The sequence below is a fragment of the Lathyrus oleraceus genome, chromosome 6 (assembly GCF_024323335.1).
Source record: "Lathyrus oleraceus cultivar Zhongwan6 chromosome 6, CAAS_Psat_ZW6_1.0, whole genome shotgun sequence".
In the NCBI taxonomy this organism is placed as follows: Eukaryota; Viridiplantae; Streptophyta; class Magnoliopsida; order Fabales; family Fabaceae; genus Lathyrus; species Lathyrus oleraceus.
The window spans coordinates 233,592,942-233,605,820 of record NC_066584.1 but is presented as its reverse complement, the minus strand read 5'-3'; the positions used below and the strand labels follow the sequence as shown (position 1 = coordinate 233,605,820).

The window sequence follows — 12,879 nt, the reverse complement described above, 5'->3', positions numbered from 1 at the left end:
TCCATAGTATATTTCCGCTGAGAAATCACCAAACCATCTTTAGATTGGGCTACCTCAATACCCAAGAAATAGCGGAGTGTATCAAGGTCTTTTGTCTGAAATTGATTCGAGAGATGTTGTTTTAACTGGAGTATACCCTGCTGATCACTATCAGTTATGACAATATCATCTACGTACACAATAAGATAAATACACCCTTGGGCTGAGTGACGATAAAAAACAGAATGATCAGCTTCACTACGGACCATACCAAACTGTTGTACTACAACGCTGTATCTGCCGAACCAAGCTCTCGGAGATTGCTTAAGACCATAAAGAGACCTGTGTAACCTACACACCATATTCAATGACTCCCCCTGAGCAACAAATCCAGGTGGTTGCTCCATATATACTTCCTCTTCAAGATCATCATGTAAAAAGCATTTTTGATGTCAAGTTGATGAAGAGGCCAATGTCAAATGGCTGCAATGGTTAGAAGAAATCTAACAGATGCCATCTTGGCTACAGGCGAGAAGGTATCACTATAATCCAATCCAAAAATCTGAGTGTATCCTTTGGTTACCAACCGGTTTTGTAGGGTTGAGTTAAACCCAAACCACACATTCTTAACATGGTATCAGAGCCTCGTTTAAGATCCGGTGGGCCACCTACTATGGTTTCCGCTATCGGGTCACCCACCATTTATTTCCACGCTCCAGATGTCCAGTCCTGGGCATGAGGGTGTGTGTGAAGAGTTCCACATCGGATAATATATAGCCTGAACATGAGTTTATAAGTGGGGACAACCCTCACTCTACCAACCGGTTTTGTAGGGTTGAGTTAGGTCCAACCATATTTCTTAACAGTTTCCTTAAGATAACCGAAAACATCTTCAACTCAATACACAACCTTTTTCTAAATGATGTCTTATAGTGGGTAGTTGAAATTGCTTGCCTGGTTTTAATCTATGTTTGGAATTCTCAAAAATCACGACACCACTGTAGAGTTTGTAAAAGCTAACAAATGTAGCTTTAGAAAAATCACGGTGGGAAGCTCTTAAATGTGAGGAGGCAGTGGATGACTTTGTTTCCAAACACACACTTAGAAATTGGTAGCTTTAGAAAAATCACGGTGGGAAGCTCTTAAATGTGAGGAGGCAGTGGATGACTTTGTTTCCAAACACACACTTAGAAACTGATCTTTTAGCTTTAGCTTTAGCTTGGTTGCTTATGTAGGTAGCTGAACTTATAACTACTTATTTGTGTTTGTTTATGCAGGTTGCATTTATTTCAATGAACAAAGCGCCAGTTCAAGGGACTGCTGTGACTAGCGAGAAGTGAACTGCTTCCATTCCGTAAAAAGCAGAAGGCTGATAAGTAGTGACAAATGCAAATTGTATTGGATTAGTATTTTAAGGAAAACAAAAAGATTTCTAGATGGTGATCAAAAGATTCTTGGTAAATTTAATAAAAGATTCTTGGATAAAAGATCACACTGTGAAACCATGTAAGCAACTAAGCATGTACTAAATCAGTGAATGTTGTTCTCATTAAACCATTTCCAATGCTAAAACTGTGAAGTTTGATCATAAATGGAAATGTGTAAAGACGGTCTATACACCTTTACTGGTTTATGTTTTCTGGTATTCTTTGTGTTGGATGTTAAATCTTATGGTATTATATGGAGTATGATTGATGGGGGTTATTTGGTTGCTCCAATAATAACTTCATGTCACCTTGCTCAGGTTTGCTTACCTTGCACATGTTCAAATATCACATCCACTCTCGAAGGGAGGCATTGCTTATTGTGTAAGCACGGTGCCGATATTAAACCTTTATAATCAAGTTAAAATAAAAGATTTTGGAGACTGAATTATTGTGAATCAATACTTATTACTTCCGTTTCCAAATGAGTGACTTCTTTATAAAAGTAATTTGTCCCAAACTAAATCAGTTTTTTATTTTATTTTTAAAATTGTGTCAATTTTATAAGAATGGAATTAAGGAGGTTCTTCTTTATTATATGAATTTGGGTTATTATTGTTTTATCTGAATGGAATTAAAGAGCAAAACGATTTTATTTAGATCTCTCCATGTGGTGATCACATATGATGGATATTTATGAGTCCTTATCGTTCCTTGAGACGATTATAAATGTTGGATTCTTAAACATGAGTCTTTGTCGCTCGTCGAGGCGATTATATATATTGGGTCCTTAATGTAACACCCAATTTTTTTAAATTGTTTTATTTTAAATTATTGGTGAATTTTTGGTGTTTTATTTAATTATTAGATGTTGGTGCGATTTAAAATAAATTATTTGAATATGCGTTGTTGGGGTGTGGTAGAAATAGTAGGGTGCGATGAGACGTTAGAGTAAGTTAGAAAATGATTATAATAATTAGAATTTTATTTATTATTATTGATAAAATAAGAAATTGGAGAGAATAAGAGTATGAGTCAATTGTGAAATTTTAGGAGAGTTTGTGGTAAGAAGAGGGAAACTAGAGTTAAATTGGGCAAAAATGATAATTAAGCAAAAGTAAGGAGATTACTATATATTTCAAAAGTTGGGAGAGAAACTAGGTTTTTGGGAGATTTTGTTGGTATGTGAGATTGGAGCAAAAGAGGCAAAGAGGGAGAGAAAAAACTTGAGGTTAAAGAAGAAGATCAAGGGCTTTTGCTGGAGATCAGGTAAGGGTGAGAACTTTTTCTAATAGTAAAGGGTATGATAGAAGGGTAGAATGGAGGAACCTTTAACCTCCTTAGGGTTGAGTGTTTTGATTCATAATTCTGAAATTGTATGCTATGATGGTTGTTATATCATGATTATATGATGAATTTCAGGTCCCTTATGTGCGTCTATGTTTTTTTTTATGATTTAACATATATCCACCATTGTTGCAATTTCGAAGGTTTTAGGCATAATCTTAAAATTGTGATTAGGTGATTTAATTGTGTTAAAACTGTAAATTAACTTAAGATAATTAGAGTATTGCATGGGTTGTAATTTTCGAAGCGTTTGCCTTTTTACGGAATCGAAATCGAAGGTACGAAAGGCCTCCAAGGATGAAAAACGCAGAAAATTCTGCATTCTGTCTGTCATGACCGCACTCAGCGCTAGAGCCTCTGTTTGTGTCTTTTGGTCGAAATCGTTTTGGCCATAACTTTTGATTCGTAAATCCAAATCGAGTGTCGTTTGAAGCGTTGAATATATGAAATAGAGGGCTATAACTTTATTCCAGGGATACAATAATTTTGGTGATTATTTAATGAACGTTTTTGGGGTTGAAGAAGATGAAAATTATGCTGGAAATTTTAGAAAAACAACAACTTTTTAGTAACGCCTCTGTGCACGGTTTTGATCATAACTCTCAACTTGTGAATCATTTTGGGTTGGGGTTTGAAGTATTAGAAAGGTGACTCTTAGAGATATAATGTGATAGTGATAAGTGAATTGATTGAGTATTATTTATATGCCTACTGTGTTGGTGAAGTTTTTCTTCATACGTTCAGTTAATGAATTGTTGACATATCCCGACGATTTTGGTCATAACTTTTATTCCGTAAGTCCGATTTTGATGCCGCTTGAAGCATTAGAAATCTAACACTCAGGCATATAACATGGTAGTGATTGTTGAGATGTTTGAATATTATTCACATGCCTAATATGTTAACAAATGTATTGGTTTATACGTTTGGTTGATGAATCCTTGCATTATTGTAATATCGTGGTGTGATAATTATGTTGTTATGTCGATAATGTTAAGATGTTGATGAGTTGATGATGTTTGTTAATATCATTCACGTGGTAACATGAATTGGTTGTTACATGATGAATGATGTGATGCACAAATGATGAGATGTGTGTGGGGATCCTTTTGGTGAACCTTGTTGTGTTAATGCATGTTATTTGAGAGTCATGCATCTTGGTGTATGGGCTTCGGCCCAGTTTTGGCGGGCCTCGATCCTATAGTGATGGATCAGGTGCGAGTAGCTAATTCCTATTTTAAGGGATTGGTGAAGTGTTACCTATGGTGATGGTAGCGATTTTGGTTTGCTCTGGTTCCAAGAGGGAATCAATCCTATGGTGGGGATCATGGAGTGAGATGAACCTGAGTGTTCATATTTGGTACCACAAGTATATCGAGTCGGTGTTGAGTACATTGCATAAGTACTGCATTTGTATTGGTTGTTGTTGACGTGTTGTTGGATGAGATGTTGTTACATATGATGTTAATGATAATTAAGATGTGGTTTTGTATGATGTTGATGATATTTATGATGTTGATTATGATTTGGATGTGAAAATGTGCTATATTATTGTGTATGATTGTGTAGATGTTGTACTTTATTCTTCATTCTATATCATTTATTATTGTAATGAATTCTCACCCATGTTGTTTGAATGTTGCCTTTACATTGTCATATATTTTACATTATGTATTGAACCTAACACGCAATAATCCTTCCAATATGATCGTGTATATGATTTAAGTACAAATAACATGGAATGTAATTTAAGTAATATAAAATTTAAAATAGCATGAGACACAACCAATTAGATATAGACAAAAAAAATCATATGTGAATATTGCTCTCAATGATGAAAAGTTTGAAATCTTGATTATTATGTATTATAACATTCATTTTCACTATCAAGATAACTTGTTGTTATTTAATAAATTTTGACCTATCATTCATTTGTATTTGTCTTTAATGTTAAAAATGTGATTAAAATATTTTATTAAGTGAACACAACACAACTAATTAGATTCAGATAAAAAAATCATATATAAATAGAGATTAATTAGTATGCACTGTCAGTGTAAAAAAATTACCCTGTCAATTCATCACCGTCACCCGTTTGCATTATTTTATATTTTTAAAATAAAAATCAAACATATTTCAATATCCAATACCTGACATTAAATGACGGCGTAAAATCCTTTTACACCGTCAATGTATTTCAATTAAAACCATATAAATATTATTCTCAATTAAATATTTAAATACAATTATGCGGTATAAAAAATTTAAACCCGGATTTTTAACTGGTTTAATATGAAAATCAAGAAAAATAGCATCAATTTGAAAAAAAAGTGTCAATAGAGTGAATGGATGATTAAATTGTGTATTGAATTAGTAATACCTTGAACAAATTTATGAATGTCAAAATTCTAATCAAACACTTTTATACACATTGCTACTCAATTGGTCCATCCAAAAAATAAATAAATCACATTTTAGATAAAATATAAATTAAGAGAGGGTTTTCGGTACATTTATAAACCTCTGAAAGTATCTCCCGTCTCACATTCACACACTTTTCCGTCCCACACCGTCTCCAACGACCACATTTCCTCACCATTTCCGGTAAGATAACAATTCCGCTAACGGTTGGACCGGCCGGTCTGACCCGTATTCAATTTCACAACTAACCGTTCTCTTCAACCTTCAACAACTCGTTTCAGTAAAACCCAAATGCCTCTGTCTGTCATCACAATAAGCTGCTCAATTTTCAATCTCGTGTTACTCACCTTTTCTTCTCAACTCTTCTTTCTTCCCTCAATCATTACAAATCATGGTTACTCGATTATCAACAAAATTCATGAACATTTGCATATCCTCAATGTGCAAATCGAAGCAATTACTAAAAGCCGAAGTCGTTTTAATAGACGCCATTAAACTAGGAGTACTCCCTGATACTGTTACATACAACACGTTAGTCGATGCTTATTATCGTTTTGTCAGCATCGATGCAGGTTACACTGTTCTCAATAGAATGAAAGAAGCAGGGATTAACCCTAATGTTGTTTCTTATAATTCAGTGATGTCAGGTGCTGTTAGAAAATGTTTATTATCGAAACCCCTCCAACTGTTCGACGAAATGCTTCAATCAGGAATACACCCGGATGTCTGGAGTTATAATATTTTAATTCATTGTTTGTTTAGGCTTGGTAGACCGGACGAAGGGTATCGTGTTTTCAAGGATATAGTCGAGCGCGCTGAAATGTATCCTACGATGGCGACATATAATGTTATGATTAACGGGCTGTGCAAACACGGGTATGTTCATAATGCTCTTATGTTGTTTAGGAACTTGTAGCGTCATGGGTTTGTTCCTTATGTGTTGACTTATAATGCGATGATTAATGGGTTATGTAAGGCTAGGAGGTTGGCGGATGCGAGGAGGGTGTTACGTGAGTTTTGTGATTATGGTTATGAACCGAATGCAATTACTTATACCACGGTTATGAAGTGTTGTTTTCGGTGCGGGAGGTTGGAGCAAGGGTTGGAGATTTTGTCGGAGATGAGGAGGAAAGGTTATACATTTGATGGATTTGCTTATTGTACTGTGGTTGCTGCGTTGGTGAAGACCGGAAGGATTGAAGAAGTGGATGAGATTGCTGGGAAGATGACGAGTAATGGTTTGGTGCCTGATCTTGCTTCATATAATACGATGATAAACCTTTTCTGTAGGCAAGGTAAGTTCGATGAGGCATTGAAGTTGGTGGATGAGATAGAGAAACAAGGACTGAAATGTGATCAGTATACGCACACGATTATAATCCATGGATTGTGTAAGATTGGCAATTTCGTTGGTGCCGAGAAGCATTTGGATTACATGAAGTCATTGGGTTTTGGTTTTAATTTGGTGGCATTTAACTGCATGCTTGATTGTTTGGGTAAAGCTGGTCATATTGATCAAGCAGTGAAAGTTTTTGATAGTACGGAGGTTAAAGATTCTTTCACTTATACTATCTTGGTGCATAACCTTTGCAGGGCAAAGAAGTTCCTTTTTGCTTCCAAGCTTTTGGTTGCTTGTTTGAAATCTGGTTGGTGTGTTTACTGTATGTGTTTGTGTATGGTGTGGTTGTATCCTCATAGGATTGCTAGACTTCGCATAGTCTCTCGTTTGCATGTCAATTAAGGTAGCACGGTTCCTTCGTCTAGGACTTCCTTTCTTGCGTGAGCTTTCCTAAAACACAAGCAAACATTATCCCCTCTTAAGGACATGTTAACTCCTTCTACTACAGGTGAGTAAGTCTCCAAAGGTCGAGCATCCGGTAGATCGCGTAGTGACGTCGTTCACCTAAAAAACATAAAACAAACAGAAATAGTTTAGCCGAACTACGGCAACTCTGATTCTCATGTTCAGATGAGATACGTAGGCACGAGATGCGATGTCTTGTCGAGTTTGACTAACGACTAACCTCTAATTCTTTTCTCTCGCCCTCGTTGCGATTGAGACCTCCCTTTTCTCTTGCCCTAGTTGCAATCGAGACCCTCCTCTTGTGTGTGCTTGGAGTCTGATGTAAGTCCAGCGATTGGCATTCAGTTTCCAATTCGCCTGTTTGTTTGTTTGGAGTCTGACATAAGTCCAGCGATTGGCAATCGGTTTCCCGCGTGTGTTTGTTTGTTTGGATTCTGACATAAGTCCAGCGATTGGCAGTCGGTTTCCTGTGTGTGTCTGTTTGTTTGGAGTCTGACATAAGTCCAGCGATTGGCAGTCGGTTTCTTGTTTGCTTGTTTGTCTGGAGTTGGATGTAAGACCAGCAATTGGTATTCCGTTTCTAGTAGTGTGTTTCGTTTGACGTCTCAGCGTCCCGTTTCAGTGTTTGTTTGGCGTGCGTTAGCCGAGCTATGAGTGCTCTGATTCTTACTCTGGTTAGAGAAGATACGTATGCATAGGATGCGATATCCTAGCGAGCACATTTCATGCATATCATCTGATATAATCATGAAGCTCTCTAAACAAGAAAGAAACAAGTCCAAAACTCTCTTGGCACTACTCAATAGCCCATTTCCGTCGGTGTCTTCCTTGAATCCAACCTTGTGGATAAACCCTTTTTCAATACCCCCTCAGTGTTCAGCCCTAGGCAGGAGAATCGTTTGTAAGTCCAGTGTCGTTAGCCAAACCATCCTTAGAGTCTCGTTCTGATGGAAACCTACACCATATCACTACAACGTCAAATGTATATACTATTAGACCTTCATGTGTATCTTTGCAATTTGTATTATGTTTGACCAATCCGTTCTATCCATTTCCCCAGTCGTGTCAAACATACATAATATCAGACCTTCATGTGTGTCTTTGCAAATTGAATATGTTTGACCAAGCCTTCCATTCGCTCTAGAGTGAGTCACATGGCTATAGCCCTTCTCTTTCTGTCCCAATAAGGTTAACTTTGGGACAACACCTCTAATGGTGTCTCCACTTCTTTTCTTTCCGATAAGGTTAACTTCGAAACCATCTCCCACTTCTTTTCATCCTGATAGGGTTAACTTCAGGATACTTCTCTCCTCTTCCCGATAATGTTAACTTCGGGATCCGTTTCTTCTCTTCCTGATAAGGTTAACTTCAGGATTCATTTCTTCTCTTCCTGATAAGGTCAACTTCGGGATTCACTTATTCTCTTCCTGATAAGGTCAACTTCAGGGTCCATTTCTTCTCTTCCTGATAAGGTTAACTTCAGGACCCGTTTCTTCCCTTTCCGATACGGTTAACTTCGGAAAGCTTCTTCTCTTCCTGATAAGGTTAACTTCAGGGTCTATTTCTTCTATTCCTGATAAGGTCAACTTCAGGGTCCATTTCTTTTCTTCCTGATAAGGTTAACTTCAGGACCCATTTCTTCCCTTTTCGATAAGGTTAACTTCGGAAGCCTTCTTCTCTTCCTGATAAGGTTAACTTCGGGGTCTATTTCTTCTCTTCCTGATAAGGTTAACTTCAGGATATTACCCTTCTCTTCCTGATAAGGTTAACTTCAGGATATTACCCTTCTCTCCTCGATAAGGTTAACTTCCGGGCCCATTTCTTCTCTTTCCGATAAGGTTAACTTTGGAAACCCCTTTCCATTTCTTCTCTTCCTGATAAGGTTAACTTCAGGACCCTTTTCTTCTCTTTCCGATAAGGCTAACTTCAGAAACCTGTTTTCATTTCTTCTCTTCCTGATAAGGCCAACTTCAGGGTCCATTTCTTCTCTTCCTGATAAGGTGAACTTCAGGGTTCATTTATTCCCTTCCGATAAGGTTAACTTTAGAAACCCTCTTGTCTTCCTGATAAGGTTAACTTCAGGATCCATTCGTTCTCTTTCTGATAAGGTTAACTTCGGAAACATGTTTTCACCCATTCTCTTCCTGGTAAGGTTAAATTCAGGACCCCTTTCTTCTCTTTCCCATAAGGTTAACTTCGGAAATCCGTATCCTCTTTCTCCTCTTCCTGATAAGGTTAACTTCGGGATTCATTTCTTCTCTTTCCAATAAGGTTAACTTCGGAACCCCTTTTTCGTGTCTTCTCTTCCCGATAAGGTTAACTTTGGGACCCCCCTATTTTTCTTCTCTAGTTCCAATAAGGTTAACTTTGGAATGTTTCCCCAGCAATGTCGCCATTTCTTCTCTTCCTGATAAGGTTAACTTCAGGACCATTTTCTTCCCTTTCCGATAAGGTTAAATTCGGAATCCCATTCCCATCCCTTCTCTTCCTGATAAGGTTAACTTCAAGATCCATTCTTGCTCTTTCTGATAAGGTTAACTTCGAAAACCCTTTTCCATATCTTCTCTTCCTGATAAGGTTAACTTCATGACCCTTTTCTTCTCCTTCCGATAAGGTTAACTTTGGAAACCTCTTCTCCACTTCTTGACTTCCTTATAAGGTTAACTTCAGGATCCTTTTCTTCTCTTTCCGATAAGGTTAAATTTGGAACCCCCCCTTTTTCGTGTCTTCTCTTCCTGATAAGGTTAACTTCGGGACCCCCCCCCCCTGTTCTCCTTCTCCATTTCCAATAAGGTTAACTTTGGAATATCTCCCCGGCGATGTTGCCATTTCTTCTCTTCCTGATAAGGTTAACTTCAGGACCGTTTTCTTCCCTTTCCGATAAGGTTAAATTCGGAATCCCGTTTTCATCCTTTCTCTTCCTGATAAGGTTAACTTCATGATTCATTCCTTCTCTTCCCGATAAGGTTAACTTCGGGATCCGTTTCTTGCCCTCCTGATAAGGTTAACTTCAAGATACTTCTCTTCTCTCCCCGATAAGGTTAACTTCGAGATACTTTTCTTCTCTCTCCGATAAGGTTAACTTCGGGATCCATTTCTTCTCTCCCTGATAAAGTTAACTTCAGGACCCCTTTCTTCTCATTCCGATAAGGTTAACTTCTGAGCCCTGCCCTTTACCCTTTTCTTCTCTTCCCGATAAGGTTAACTTCGGGACCCCTTCTTACTCTTCCTGATAAGGTTAACTTCAGGACCCCTTTCTTCTCTTTCCAATAAGGTTAACTTCGGAGTCCCGCCCTTTACCATTTCCTTCTCTCTCCGATAAAGTTAACTTCGGAACCCATCCCCCAATAAAGACGAATGGTGTTTGGCCTCCCTTCCTTTCTTCCCAGTCATAAATAAAAAATAAATAAAGTACAGGTTCCACCTGGAAAACTATTTTCAAAAAAAATAAAAATCTTTCACCCATTTCTCCCCGACGAAATTTTTTCTCAATGATTGCCAAAGAGTTTCGAAAAAAAAGAGGAAAAAGAAAAACCTGTAAAAAAAAGAGACAGAGAGCTTGTTGAAAAAAAGGGAGAGTCCATCGTATTACATCAGCATCATGCATATTTCATTCACCTCTAACCTTTCACACACCATCGACCAGATAACACTTAAATCCCCAACAGCTGCCCTGCACAAAAGCTAGTTTGTTCATCCTATATCTCAGTGAAGAATTTCTTCGTGACCTATCTTCACATTTCATTTGTTCTTGGTGGGCAAATTTTCCGATATTTTAGTATTTAATCCTCTCCTACCTTGAATGTCCGGAGATTGTTACTATCCATACATTCAGGTTTGAGAAGATTAAATAGGGGCAACTGTCATACCCAAAATTCACCCTACCTTTCACAAAGTTCATCTAGGTCACTAATCCCAGTCATATGCATGTCTTCATATCATTCATATCATCTACATAACCATGGTCCAATACAAGAGGACATGTATCTTGTATTCCTAGCTTTGTGCTTGCATTTAGTGGAAGCTAAGGTTTCTCTGCAACTAAAGGTGACTCAATCAATCAAACCATAAGTGGAGGCAGCTCTTGAAACTTGTGTTTTGTGCTCAACATTGGTGATTCAACTGTGGCTTCTTGGTGAAGCAAAACCCTAATTTGGGATCCTCACTTGATCATGGTTTCCACATTGCTAAATAATTTCCCATGCCCTTGTGGGTGGCTTCCTAACCCTAATTTCATCAGATCATTCCTTTGTGGTTTGATTCTTTTGCTTGGTCAAGGTTCATTTAATAACCTTTTGTGCATGACCATTCATGTTGTGGAAATGCATAGGTTGTTGTGTGAGCACAATCACTATTAGCACGATCACGATAGGTTCCATGTTTGCACTATCGATGAAAGAGGATGCCACAAGATAAGAAGGGACATCCAAGAGATTCTAGACCAAGGGATGATTGAGATACTTCAAAATAGTAATGAGGATGAAGTTGATGTTATCACTCCTGTGTTTAATATTCCTGATCTTGTCGTCATCAAGTATGATGGCAGCAAAAGGAAGGTGGTGCCAACTCTTGTAATAAAGCCAACGGGCCCTGTCCTGTATGAGTCGAACAAAGCGGTTCCGTATCGTTACAATGCTGTTATGCTTGAAGATGGGAAGGAGGTGTCGTTGCCCTCAACCTCTGTTGTAAGCATATCCAATGTTAGTGGAGTGACCGGTAGTGGTCGTGTTTTCTCGGCTCAGCCGAAATCCCATGAAATATTGTGAAGAGGGATGTTGTTAGTTCTACCGGTCCCGTGGGGACTTCTTCTTCGAATCATTCTATTCCTGCTGTGAAGGGTGTTAACCCTGTTGTTGTCAAATCCGATTAAGCTCCTATCCTAGTTGGCCAGTCTGGCATATTGAGAGAGGAAGGTGATGAGATGTTGAGGCTCATCAAGAGGAGCGAGTACAATATTGTGGAGCAGTTGCTTCAAACTCCATCAAAGATATTTGTCCTATCTTTGTTGATGAATTCAGAGCCACACCGCGAAGCGTTGCAAAGGGTGCTGAACGTGGCATATGTGGATCACGATGTCACAATTGAACAGTTTGATAGCATTGTTGCAAATATAACTGCTTGTAACAATTTGAGCTTCTGCGATGATGATCTTCCCGAGGAGGGAAAAGACCATAATTTGGCCTTACATATCTCTATGAATTGTAAAGGCGATGCCTTGTCCAATGTGTTGGTGGACACAAGGTCATCACTTAATGTATTTCCAAAGTTCACTCTCGCCAAACTTTCATATCAGGGGTCTCCCATGAGGCAGAGTGGAGTGGTAGTAAAAGCTTTTGATGGATCGCGCAAGACCGTGATTGGTGAATTAGACCTCCTGATCAAAATTGGACCTAGTGATTTCTAGATCACTTTCCAAGTTATGGACATACATCCGTCATACAGTTGTTTACTTGGTAGACCATGGATTCACGAGGCAGGCGCCGTGACATCCACCTTACACCAAAAGTTGAAGTTCGTCAAGAACAAGAAGTTGGTGGTAATAGGGGGAGAGAAGGCTCTCTTGGTTAGCCATTTATCTTTCTTTTCATACATCGACGTTGAGGATGAGGTTGGAACTCCATTCCATGCCTTATCTATTGCTGAGCCTTCTAAGAAAGGACTTTCTTCATTTGTCTCCTACAATGATGCGAAGTTGACCATCGAGCGTGGCGCAACTAATGGTTTGGGGAAAGTGATAAAGATGGAAGATAATAAATCCCGGGCTGGTATAGGGTATTTTTTCAGTGTTTCTAATGATCTTGGGCTGTTTCAGAGTTGAAGTTTCATCCACACCGATGGAGATCAAGAAACTGTTGCCATTATTGAAGAAGATGAAGAGGAAGACCTCAACAACTTTGTCATACC

General features: G+C 38.3%; 1 pseudogene; it reads left to right on the top strand.

Moving 5' to 3' along the window:
• The first annotated feature begins 5,472 nt into the window (after positions 1–5,472).
• On the top strand, positions 5,473–6,889 carry LOC127094925 (putative pentatricopeptide repeat-containing protein At4g17915; annotated as a pseudogene).
• Positions 6,890–12,879: the final 5,990 nt, after the last annotated feature.